The following is a 12,885-nucleotide window of genomic DNA, read 5'->3' as shown; positions in this document are numbered from 1 at the left end:
GATATTTGAATTAAGTGAAATCACTGAATATACCTTTAACCTTGTAGCACTTTGAGATCTGTAAGAATGTAAAGCGCTTCATAAATAAAATGCATTATTATCGTTATTATTATTAAAGTAAGAAGACGGGAACTAACGACCGCGTGACTTTCCTGTGGATTTCTTCTGACGTAATGCTGATGACGTCGGTCTGGTCCAAATGTGCCAGTGTGGAACAGAGATTACAAATTCAGAAGATGTGAATAATACTATTCACACACTCTAAGTATATGGGGGGAAATATTTACTTTAAAATGTGAATAATACTATTCACACACTCTAAGTATATGGGGGGAATATTTACTTTAAAATGTGAATAATACTATTCACACACTCTAAGTATATGGGGGGAATATTTACTTTAAAATGTGAATAATACTATTCACACACTCTAAGTATATGGGGGGAATATTTACTTTAAAATGTGAATAATACTATTCACACACTCTAAGTATATGGGGGGAATATTTACTTTAAAATGTGAATAATACTATTCACACACTCTAAGTATATGGGGGGAATATTTACTTTAAAATGTGAATAATACTATTCACACACTCTAAGTATATGGGGGGAATATTTACTTTAAAATGTGAATAATACTATTCACACACTCTAAGTATATGGGGGGAATATTTACTTTAAAATGTGAATAATACTATTCACACACTCTAAGTATATGGGGGGAATATTTACTTTAAAATGTGAATAATACTATTCACACACTCTAAGTATATGGGGGGAATATTTACTTTAAAATGTGAATAATACTATTCACACACTCTAAGTATATGGGGGGAATATTTACTTTAAAATGTGAATAATACTATTCACACACTCTAAGTATATGGGGGGAATATTTACTTTAAAATGTGAATAATACTATTCACACACTCTAAGTATATGGGGGGAATATTTACTTTAAAATGTGAATAATACTATTCACACACTCTAAGTATATGGGGGGAAATTTTTACTTTCTTGGCCTACTGGCCTACAAGACATTTGGAGGCGATTGATCCAATGGTTTGTGACACTCACTCACGCACGCTTTTCCAGACGGTCTTTCTTGTAAGTATTAACAATTGTCCTGTAAATCAGTCCATCAATGAATGTCCTGTAATGTCCTGTAAATTGTCCTGTATTGTCCTGTAATGTCCTGTAATGTCCTGTAAATTGTCCTGTAATGTCCTGTAATGTCCTGTAATGTCCTGTAAATTGTCCTGTAATGTCCTGTAAATTGTCCTGTAAATTGTCCTGTAATGTCCTGTAATGTCCTGTAATGTCCTGTATTGTCCTGTAATGTCCTGTAATGTCCTGTAATGTCCTGTATTGTCCTGTAATGTCCTGTATTGTCCTGTAATGTCCTGTAATGTCCTGTAATGTCCTGTAATGTCCTGTATTGTCCTGTAATGTCCTGTAATGTCCTGTAATGTCCTGTATTGTCCTGTAATGTCCTGTAATGTCCTGTAATGTCCTGTAATGTCCTGTAATGTCCTGTAAATTGTCCTGGAATGTCCTGTATTGTCCTGTAATGTCCTGTAATGTCCTGTAATGTCCTGTAAATTGTCCTGTAATGTCCTGTATTGTCCTGTAATGTCCTGTATTGTCCTGTAATGTCCTGTATTGTCCTGTAATGTCCTGTAATGTCCTGTATTGTCCTGTAATGTCCTGTAATGTCCTGTAATGTCCTGTAATGTCCTGTAAATTGTCCTGGAATGTCCTGTAAATTGTCCTGTAATGTCCTGTAAATTGTCCTGTAATGTCCTGTAAATTGTCCTGTAATGTCCTGTAATGTCCTGTAATGTCCTGTAATGTCCTGTAATGTCCTGTAATGTCATGTAATGTCCTGTAATGTCCTGTAAATTGTCCTGGAATGTCCTGTAAATTGTCCTGTAATGTCCTGTAAATTGTCCTGTATTGTCCTGTAATGTCCTGTAATGTCCTGTAATGTCCTGTAAATTGTCCTGTAATGTCCTGTAATGTCCTGTATTGTCCTGTAATGTCCTGTAATGTCCTGTAAATTGTCCTGTAAATTGTCCTGTAATGTCCTGTAATGTCCTGTAATGTCCTGTATTGTCCTGTAATGTCCTGTAATGTCCTGTAATGTCCTGTATTGTCCTGTAAATTGTCCTGTAAATTGTCCTGTAATGTCCTGTAATGTCCTGTAAATTGTCCTGTAAATTGTCCTGTAATGTCCTGTAATGTCCTGTAATGTCCTGTATTGTCCTGTAATGTCCTGTAATGTCCTGTAATGTCCTGTAATGTCCTGTAAATTGTCCTGTAAATTGTCCTGTAATGTCCTGTAATGTCCTGTAATGTCCTGTATTGTCCTGTAATGTCCTGTAATGTCCTGTAATGTCCTGTATTGTCCTGTAAATTGTCCTGTAAATTGTCCTGTAATGTCCTGTAAATTGTCCTGTAAATTGTCCTGTAATGTCCTGTAATGTCCTGTATTGTCCTGTAATGTCCTGTAATGTCCTGTAATGTCCTGTAATGTCCTGTAAATTGTCCTGTAATGTCCTGTAAATTGTCCTGTAAATTGTCCTGTAATGTCCTGTAAATTGTCCTGTAATGTCCTGTAATGTCCTGTAATGTCCTGTAATGTCCTGTATTGTCCTGTAATGTCCTGTAATGTCCTGTAATGTCCTGTAAATTGTCCTGTAAATTGTCCTGTAATGTCCTGTAAATTGTCCTGTAATGTCCTGTAAATTGTCCTGTAAATTGTCCTGTAATGTCCTGTAAATTGTCCTGTAATGTCCTGTATTGTCCTGTAAATTGTCCTGTAAATTGTCCTGTAATGTCCTGTAAATTGTCCTGTAAATTGTCCTGTAATGTCCTGTAATGTCCTGTAAATTGTCCTGTAATGTCCTGTAAATTGTCCTGTAATGTCCTGTAATGTCCTGTAAATTGTCCTGTAATGTCCTGTAAATTGTCCTGTAATGTCCTGTAATGTCCTGTAAATTGTCCTGTAATGTCCTGTAAATTGTCCTGTAATGTCCTGTAATGTCCTGTAAATTGTCCTGTAAATTGTCCTGTAAATTGTCCTGTAAATTGTCCTGTAATGTCCTGTAATGTCCTGTAAATTGTCCTGTAAATTGTCCTGTAAATTGTCCTGTAAATTGTCCTGTAAAGCAGTCCATCAATGAATGTCTGTGTTACTCATCAGGTTTAAGCACACACGGGGGAGGCTTTGTTTGGTGTGTTTGTGTAAAAAGCAAAGCTGGCATTAACGACAGCTCTTCTTTGCACCACTATTGCAGGATCGGTGTATACAAGTGGCTTAAGACTCCATTAAAAGGCCTGTAGGCCTGTCATCAGGAGGATAAAAACACCTTGAAGTCTGACTTATGAGAGGTTGCACAAAGCCTACTGTGTCCTACCAAAGGCTACGACAACAAATACAGGGTGCAAATCCAGGAAAACATTCCAGTGTCTGAATGATGCCATGTTTTTATTTGACTGAGATAATACCCCCATTATATCAGTGGTTCTCAACCTGTGGGCCCCACATGAGCTTTATTTATTTATTTGTATTTTATTTTTGTTTGTTTGTTTGTGTGTTTTTTTTTTGGGGGGGGGGTGACAGTGAAGTGACAATTTAAGGAATTTTGTGACCATTTACTGCATCAAATGTAATCAAACAACTACCAAAACAAATTGTCAAATAATACAAGCTCACTGCGCCGTTGTGAGGCAGTGACTGTTGAGCTTGTAGATCGGCTATTTTTGCAATATTTATCTGTGGAACCGAAAATGTTATACCTCAACTCCTTCATTCCAAGTGCTTATCAGTGTGTGTGTGTGTGTGTGTGGGGGGGGGGGGTCCCCACTTCAATTATGATTATTTTAGGAGGGTCACAGCCTGAGAAGGAACTTGAGAACCACTGCATTAGAATAGCTGACAATCATAATAACTTCCCTACTCTGATAATTTTGCACTTCATTTGACACTTTCTGGGTTGAATCAACACAATCAAAACAACGTGACGCAGTAAACCAGCCAAGATGAATCCAGATCCCCACAGCGAAGCTTTCCTCCATTCCCTCACTCAATACCAGTGCTTATTTCCAGATCCACACACCGAAGCTTTCCTCCATTCCCTCACTCAATACCAGTGCTTATTTCCAGATCCACACACCGAAGCTTTCCTCCATTCCCTCACTCAATACCAGTGCTTATTTCCAGATCCACACACCGAAGCTTTCCTCCATTCCCTCACTCAATACCAGTGCTTATTTCTAACGTTTTTCAGGCCAAGCCACACCAAAAGGGCAAGTCAAAATCTCAAGGCACTCCTGTATTCATATCCATGCAGGATAGGAACTCTTATTACTCTAAGTTATAGAATCAAAATGTACTTGTATACTGTCTGTATAATGCAATAATAATAATGTGTGGTCGTCACTAAATCCTATAAGGCACACCCTGGACTCAGGGGCCAGGGCCAGAGCCAGGGCCAGGGGCCAGGGCCAGAGCCAGGGCCAGGGGCCAGGGGCCAGGGACTCAGGGGCCAGGGCACACCAATGTGCCTGCCCATGGCACACCGTTTTGGGAACCACGGCTTTATACCACTCTAAATGGCTCAATCCACCAGAACAACCCACTGTGTGATAATCAACCCAAGGCTGGAACCTCCCTGCCATGACCACATTCAGCAATGTTTTCTGTTTGGTTGCCTCCATGAGTCACAGTCTCAGCCTCCTAAAAGTGGTGGCATCATGCACAGCACGCCCCGTATGGGAATACCCCTGGGCTGCTCTGCACATTGCACACCTTTAACCCATTCTGACCTGAGATCAGATTCATACGAGGTTTTCCACTGGACACACACTGGTCCTGATGAACCCATTCTGACCTGAGATCAGATTCTAAAAATGTCAGTCGTTCTTCGATTTTTTTTCAATAGCTAAGGCATAACATGATGCCGACACCAAAATGGGTGCCCGGTCAGAATGGGTTAAAGACATGGACCAAATCTAAAGCTGGATTTAAACTTCGTCGTCCGATTTACACTTTGTCGTCGTGTGCAGAAAATGCAAATCTACAAGCTCACAGGCGTGTGAGCCTGTAGATGTGTTACTTTCAGTGAGACATGTTGTATGATGGACCATAGTCTAAAATGTGCACGACTAGAGAGACTATACTGTCTTCCATGCATGAAGCCATGTGCTGGAACCAATCATCATGTCCAGCAAATTAGCTGTGTGATAATGGTCCCTGACTCTCATACCTTGACTCGGCTTGCAGGATACTGTATGATGATGATGGTGGTGTGGCCGACATTTTGTCGGAGGGGTTCTGTAGCCAAAATACTCTGACGACAGCATGACCTTTGCATAACGTCGAAACAAGTGTGAATGCGGCCCGGTCCATTGTTTCAGAATGTGGTCATGCCAATGCGGGATCAAGGGTGGGAGAGAGAGAAACAGACCCTTACACTGGAACGACAGTCAGAATCACAAAGAGCCATTCATTCAGACCCCAGTTCCACAGCTGGTTCTAATATAAAGCTGGGAGGGGCATCGGGGAGAGAGAGAGAACGAGAGAGAGTCAACTACTGAAGAAAATAAGCCTCAAAACAAACATAATGGTTACTGAGGCCTGGTTGTGCATCCACGCACTGTCAGAAATTGGAAATACAAGCAGGCACAAATGTGTTAAGTGACCAACGTCTAGTTCTCGTGGTCCCGGAGGCTCCCACACGGACTGATCAGCCTCTTCATTACGTAAGATACTGAACAAGGCCTGCATTATGAATGCATCCTCATTACCGCTCCATAGAAAATTGACTATCCATGGCAAGATTGTTCAAGTGGTAGTCTGGATGGATGAACAATAGAGTGTAGCTGTACCGACGTGCTTGTGTTGAAGGCAAATGCTTGTGTAACAGACAAATACTTCATGGGAGATAACATAGCATGAAGTCTATCTCTCCCACACAGCACAGACGAACACACACAGACCACCATACACACCACCGCAACATATCGGAATCCTCCTGGTCACAAGACTCAGGCTCAACAAACACAGCTGTACTGTAGAGTCTGGCATAACTCTTCCTAATTGAACCATCTCCTCCAACTTGGAACTGATGTTGATCAACCTCGGGTTGACCCTAAATTTAACAATATTTTCCCATCCATACACTGCAAAATCCTTAAGTATCAATTTACATTTGAGAGTGTAAAAGTGCCCAAATGTTACAGTGGCTATGCCGACCCACTAAAATGCACTCAATGTGCCACTTATTGCACATATACAATATTGCTCTTCTGTGACACGTGGCTCTCATCAGAAAACAGATAAGGTAAAAGGGAAGCGGTCAGTTGTGACAGTCTGAGGTTTGATGGAGGAAGGGTTACAGGAAAGGCAGCTCCATCCATCTACTCCCCGGGGACCCAGAAACAACGCGCTCACTTCCGCCTAGCCTAGGAGAAAGAGTAACAAGGAGAAGGCCAAGACGAAATGAATCGAAGGGGAAGAGAAGGGCAAGCAAAGGAGAATGGTACAGTACGTTATAGTGAGAGTGGGGGGGGAAGAGGGGGAATGTGAGAAAAAGAAAGGGGAGACTGAAAGAGGAGGGGGAGGCGAGAAGAAATGCAGTGGAGAGTTTTAGATGGAAACTTCTGGAATGAGAACACCATGACTGTTCGCAGATCTGGAATCCAGCAGCATGAATCATTTTAAATCCCACCACTGACACCAAGACCTCGTCTGCTCTTGTTAAGGAACATCCCAGCGATTAGACACATGGGTTTGCAATAGCTCCTGACCTACAGCAAAGTAAATAAGGTTTCAAAAGACCATTTCCCATGATTTAAAGTGGCTACGCCTTGAGAGATTAAAATCATTGGTGGATTCCACTAAACTAAAAATAGACCCACAATAGAGAATTTACTGAGTGAGACGTATTGTTTGTATATGTAGCTAAATAAAAATTCACTGTTCACTGTTTCTTTATGCAGATAAAAAGAAACAGAGATTTTGTGTTAAATGTGGCGTGTAGCTCTAGGTCTGCAGATGTCTTCGTGCCTCCATGCATACTCTGGATCACAGATGGCTTCATTCAGCCAACTGGTCGTCCTGAATGAATAATTAATCAATAAACTACAAACCTCTCTGCTGAACAACTGCTGCACATGCACTGAATGTGGGGGCAGCAATGACATACAGCATTATCATCAAGAAAGGAGGGTTATTTTACATGCCACTGAATGTGGGGGCAGCAATGACATACAGCATTATCATCAAGAAAGGAGGGTTATTTTACATGCCACTGAATGTGGGGGCAGCAATGGCATACAGCATTTTACATACAGGGTTATTTTACATGCCAAGCTGCTGAATGGTGCACATCACTGTAGGACAAGAACAGCACCATGTTGAACCACCACTTCAAGCCTGGAGTCCCCTATTGTATGCCATTTATAGGTGAAAATCTTCAAAATATTTCAAAAACATACTGTACAAATAAATCGCGAAATATTTCAAAATGTTTCAGAAATAGTGAGACACTATTTTCGCTGTTTAAAAAAAAAAAAAGATTCTAAGTGGTTATTGAGGCTCTCGTCACTCATACAGTATAGTACAGCAAGCTCTTATGCTGTTGATCGCGGGGATGACGTATCTGTGACTCATTCATTCGGAGGTTGAACTGGTGACAGTGAAGTCATCATAGAACAGACGTGGAGGAGACATGCCCCTACAGGGCTGTGTGTGTGTGTGTGTGTGTGTGTGTGTGTGTGTGTGTGTGTGTGTGTGTGTGTGTGTGTGTGTGTGTGTGTGTGTGTGTGTGTGTGTGTGTGTGTGTGTGTGTGTGTGTGTGTGTGTGTGCGTGCCTTGCTTTCACAGATGTCACTGTTTTTCACATTAAAGAGTGGTGGAATGGAGAAACAGACGGCACTAGTGGGGCTGGAGGGAGCGTTCTGGCGTTAAGGCCCAGCAGGGAGGGGTCTGCCTGCTCACATTTCTACTGGAACAGGAGCAGAATAAACACCAAGCCAGTTGCTATTGGTCATTGTGCTGACCTCCGACAGGAAACTGCCTGAGCAAAAGGGTGGGGCCGAGGGACAGGAGAGGAGTGGCGCGCAAACAAAGACGCCGGAGAAGAAAAAAACATAAAAAGGAGCTACAGGAGGAGAATTCCCGTCCAGCGGCTGTGTGGAGACGGGGATTAGGCAAGAAACCAGCGTCACAGAGTGCTGTAAAGATCTGAGGAAGTGCAGGCCAGGGGTTCTGGGTTCTGGGGTCTGGGGAGGAGGCAGACACAGTCCAGATGGCAGTGTTTGTGTGTCGGAGAGCTGGTCAGAGCAGTGTTGGGGTTCAAAGCTCAGGTCAGCGTGTGTGCTGCTGTGTCACCAGGGGACAGCACAGCAGGGTGGAGGAAGTCATCTCACAGACGCTGCTGATGTAGTAAAGAGGTTTCCTCTCAGGGAACTCATCAATGGCTTCCTGCATGGTTTAACCCATTTAGGACCTGAGGGCGATTCTACAAAAGTCTTCTAAATCCTAACAGTTTTCTAAAAAAAAGAAAAAGAAAAAAAAACTATGTTGCTATGTCAGTGGTGCCCAAACATTTTCATGTCAAGGACCCCCGTAATCATATGTATTTGGCCACGGACACCCCCCTATCTCAAAATATTTAGTTCCAGCCTTCCAGGGAAACTAAAGGACAAAAGAATTACTTAAAGAATATACTGTATATTCGCGATATGAGCTTGTATATCTGTTGTTTTTGAATAGCCAAAGTATAAAATAATGGTTAAAGTGGTTACACAGGTGTTTTCCCATGCAGGTTTAATGGGTTAAGCTGAAGGCCTCTGTGAACACAGACTACAAAAGCAGATGAAGCCACCGTTCCCAAACGAGTAGGCCTACATTCTGCTGGCTGGGTGTGCACTGCAGTGCTGAATGGAACTGTCCATCTTCTTTTTTTCAGGTGATTAGCGGATTAAAGGAGATTAAACCAGATTAGTCAAGCAGATAATGATTTTTGTGCTCGTAGTACTTTAAATTCCTGATCAGACCATATGCCCGCTGCAAACATGACATGGTTTAGTTTCCCCGCTCAATTTAAATAAGTAAGGGTATTAACCCTTAAATCCTGACCAGAATCTCCTGGTGGGTGCTGCAGCCTACAACTGACTGTTTAACTTCACTTAGGAAACTGTTCTTCTAATCTAAACCTTCTGGTGTAAACAGACGATTCATTAGTATGTAGATCTGTATTTTGTCATAAGTAAAACCATAGCTATAGACTGACAACCTGACAAGGTGTTACGTTACGTCATAAGTAAAACCATAATAGACTGACAACCGCCAAGCATATAGTCAACAATATCCTTTTTTTTTTTTTTTACTTTTTGTGATTGATTTCATGTTTATTTTTTATGTAGCACTCTGAGATTCCGTGTGAATGAAACATGCAATACAAATAAAATACATTATTATTATTATTTTATTGTTTTTGTTTGTCTAATTGGAAGGGTAGGCGGTGTAAGGCTGGCCTTATCCGTTGCAACACTCATCCTGGAACAACGTTGGAACAAGAATCCAGAGATTTAAGAGAAACAAATCATTATGAAATAGCAATTAAACCGACAACTTCCCTGTCTGGGCCTCTGGGGGTAGTGTTATGGTAATAGAGAGATAGCAGGCCATAATAACAAATATTAAAGGTCTCTCCAAATGTTGTTCTAAGCCGTTAAGCTAAACAAAAATACCAGATCTACAAGCTCACAACGCCTGGCGATGCAATGTATTGCCGATGTCTTCATGCACCAAAGTAGCCTATCAATCAGGCTTAAATTAGCAGTATAGTGCAGGATAGCCAAGGGGTCCATGGACCCCCAAGTCCTTCAGGGGGTTCAACAAAATCACTTTAACCATTTTAACCCTATTGGATCTTTGATCTACAAGCTCACAAAACACAATGCATACATTGATCATTATAGTGTAGATGTTTTTGTGTTGTTTTTGTTTTTCTGAAGATATTTTTGGGGCTTTTTGCCTTTATTGATAGATAAACAGTAGGTTGACAGGAAACAGGGAGAAAGATGGGGGATCTGGATTACCAGCCTAGGTGCCCAGAGTCCAGAGCGCTAGCCGGGCTCAGGCCTATCTATGCCTAGGTACCCAGAGTCCAGAGCGCTAGCCGGGCTCAGGCCTATCTATGCCTAGGTACCCAGAGTCCAGAGCGCTAGCCGGGCTCAGGCCTATCTATGCCTAGGTGCCCAGAGTCCAGAGCGCTAGCCGGGCTCAGGCCTATCTATGCCTAGGTACCCAGAGTCCAGAGCGCTAGCCGGGCTCAGGCCTATCTATGCCTAGGTGCCCAGAGCGCTAGCCGGGCCAGGCCTATCTATGCCTAGGTGCCCAGAGTCCAGACCGCTAGCCGGGCTCAGGCCTATCTATGCCTAGGTGCCCAGAGTCCAGAGCGCTAGCCGGGCTCAGGCCTATCTATGCCTACTGTATCTATTTATTTATTTTTTAATCTTGAAAAAGTTAGAAAAATGTGGAATACACAAATCGTGTTATGCTGAAAAGGTCTGACTGAGAACCATTGGGAATGGGATATATAGCCGGCCATGGCCCTAAAATATATATCATTTATCACCTGAATTAAGGTGACTTGATTGATTGACATAAAAAGAGCCTGTCAGCTCAAACCCACAATGCAATACATTTTTTCCATGTGAGTGTTGCACACAAATGTTAGTTGAAGTGTCTTACAGTATGCAACTACTGTATTTATTCCAGCAAAGGAATAATTATTATTTTGGTCAGATGATCTTGTTGAGGTGGTCATTTTGAAAGTAGCTCTCAAGTCAAAAAAAGGGTGGGCACCCCTGGCCTAAAATGTCACAACAGATTTGCTATCAAGGGACAAGTGTGCCATGCTGAAAGAGTCCTCCTATCCCTAATGACCCTTGACACATATGGAGCAGCGGGTTCAGCGACATAATTTCATTAGTTTCGCTGAACCATCTAAATTGCCCGGCGTGTGGCCCACCGTGCAAATGGAGTTTATAACCTTTACATTCCTAGCTGTTGAATTCCTCCGCAGAGCCCCTCGTCGCTCCAGAACGCTGTAACCGAGTCCACCGTGAGACAAGGCAGACACATTCCATCCCTCCAGTCAGTGTGGCTGCAGAAAACTTAATGAAGGTAAACTCCAACTGAGCACAAATCTAAAGATGGAGACTATATTACCACCAGCCCCGGGCAGCAATATGACAATAGGACAGACATCATGCGAAGCCATAGAGGCTGTACTGCTAATGGTGCTGTTAATTTAGGTCAAATAAACTACTAGAGTAGGCGAGCCAAGTATTATTGTATTGTAGTATAGACAGATTAGACAAACAGCTGCGCCTCAAACCCATGCAGTGTCAAGTTAATTCTGTCTGTCTCCAAAATGTAACTTTGAGAACAACTTTTCTCAATTGCGCAACATCCCCACAAAGGGCTGTCACCGTGGGCTAAATCATCCATTCGTGGTGACCATCTTAACACTAAGCACTAAGCACGTTTGAGGGCAAAAAGCGGCAGAGAAAAACTGATGCACATCTGGAAGTAATGAAAACTCTCACAATGCATGATCCCACCCGCTCCCTAGAGCCTAAAGCAGCTATGGATGGATGGGGGAGTCTTTATATTAACGTATCACACATTGACCAAATGATGTTGGGCATAAATAAAACAATAGACTTATATATAACGTATAGGATATAGTAGGCTACACAAATCATGACAAATGCATCATTGTCTAATAAACATGAAACTTTTAATAATAATAATAATATTTTTTTCCACCAGCTACGCTCGTTCAATGGAGGAAAACGTGTACAGTACTACTGCACATTAGAATGATGGTGAATCTGATATTGCTATAGCAGCACGCACCACCACACAGCATGCATTGTGTGCGCTCCTCGGCGCACGAGATTATCAATGATGCACACTGACTGGACTAACGCGCACAGCCACAGACAGTCGAGCTAGGCGACAGTCTAAAATATTACACAAATATTCGTTTAAATGCCCAACCCGTAAGCATGTCACCAGAGCATTCTGGAATGTTCACCACGTTCACCACGAAAAATATGATTCAAAGCGGGGTGTTTTTTAAGGATAAACCCAAAACAGACCGTTACTCCGGAGAGAGAGAGAGGGAGGAAAGGGCTGTACCACGCTTCACAAAAGAAAAAGAAGTCCGTCCAATCCAAGACCGCATAACAATCTGTTTAATTAAATGTTAACACATCTAAAAGCCTCGTAAACAACCAACATTGCTATATGAGTAGCTACAATGCATGTTGTCCTTACCTGTCCTCTGCATGGAAATCCTTTCAGACAGACGCTTTGGCCCAGGGGCTCTCTCTCTCTCTCTCTCTCTCTCTCTCTCTGACAGGGAGACAAAAACACTGCAGCCAAGATGCTCACAAAGACCTCCCTCCATCTGCTCTTAAAGGCACAGTCCGCCGCTACGTAGAAAACACAGTGGAAACATAAAACCTCGCCTGGCGAGATAGAGGTGAGGTTATGTAGTGCCTGGACACACTGTAGTCGAACCCAAGCCCGGTTCCGTTCGGCAAGCCAAGCGACACCGTGCGATGATGAAGTTATATCCAAATATAACGTCACTCTAACCCCCTATGGTCCAAACGTATTGCATCATAGTCTTGGATCAAGATTCAAGAGTATTGATTGTTTGATTGATTTAAATATTTATTAACAGTTTGCAGAATTACAGACTATAGGCCTAGCCCTAGAAGACTATATAGTATTTTATATTTGCAAATCATATGATTTGCACATTTCAATCATCGTCTTAATCATCTAAA

The 12,885-nt window shown here is 42.1% G+C and overlaps 1 protein-coding gene across 3 annotated transcripts in view; it reads right to left on the bottom strand.

The window, feature by feature from the left end:
• Positions 1 to 12,517, bottom strand: part of kank2 (KN motif and ankyrin repeat domains 2) — a 41,561-nt gene extending 29,044 nt beyond the window's left edge. For all 3 annotated transcript variants that reach the window (XM_083779472.1, XM_083779474.1, XM_083779473.1), the window contains exon 1: positions 12,368 to 12,517. The gene's annotated coding sequence lies outside the window, so the exon portion shown is untranslated. The remainder of the gene's footprint in view (positions 1 to 12,367) is intronic.
• Positions 12,518 to 12,885: the final 368 nt, after the last annotated feature.

The sequence above is a fragment of the Protomyctophum parallelum genome (genome assembly GCF_964188405.1).
Source record: "Protomyctophum parallelum genome assembly, chromosome: 13".
NCBI lineage: Eukaryota > Metazoa > Chordata > Actinopteri > Myctophiformes > Myctophidae > Protomyctophum > Protomyctophum parallelum.
Note: the sequence above shows the minus strand (reverse complement) of the source record. Positions and strands in the feature narration are given on the sequence as shown.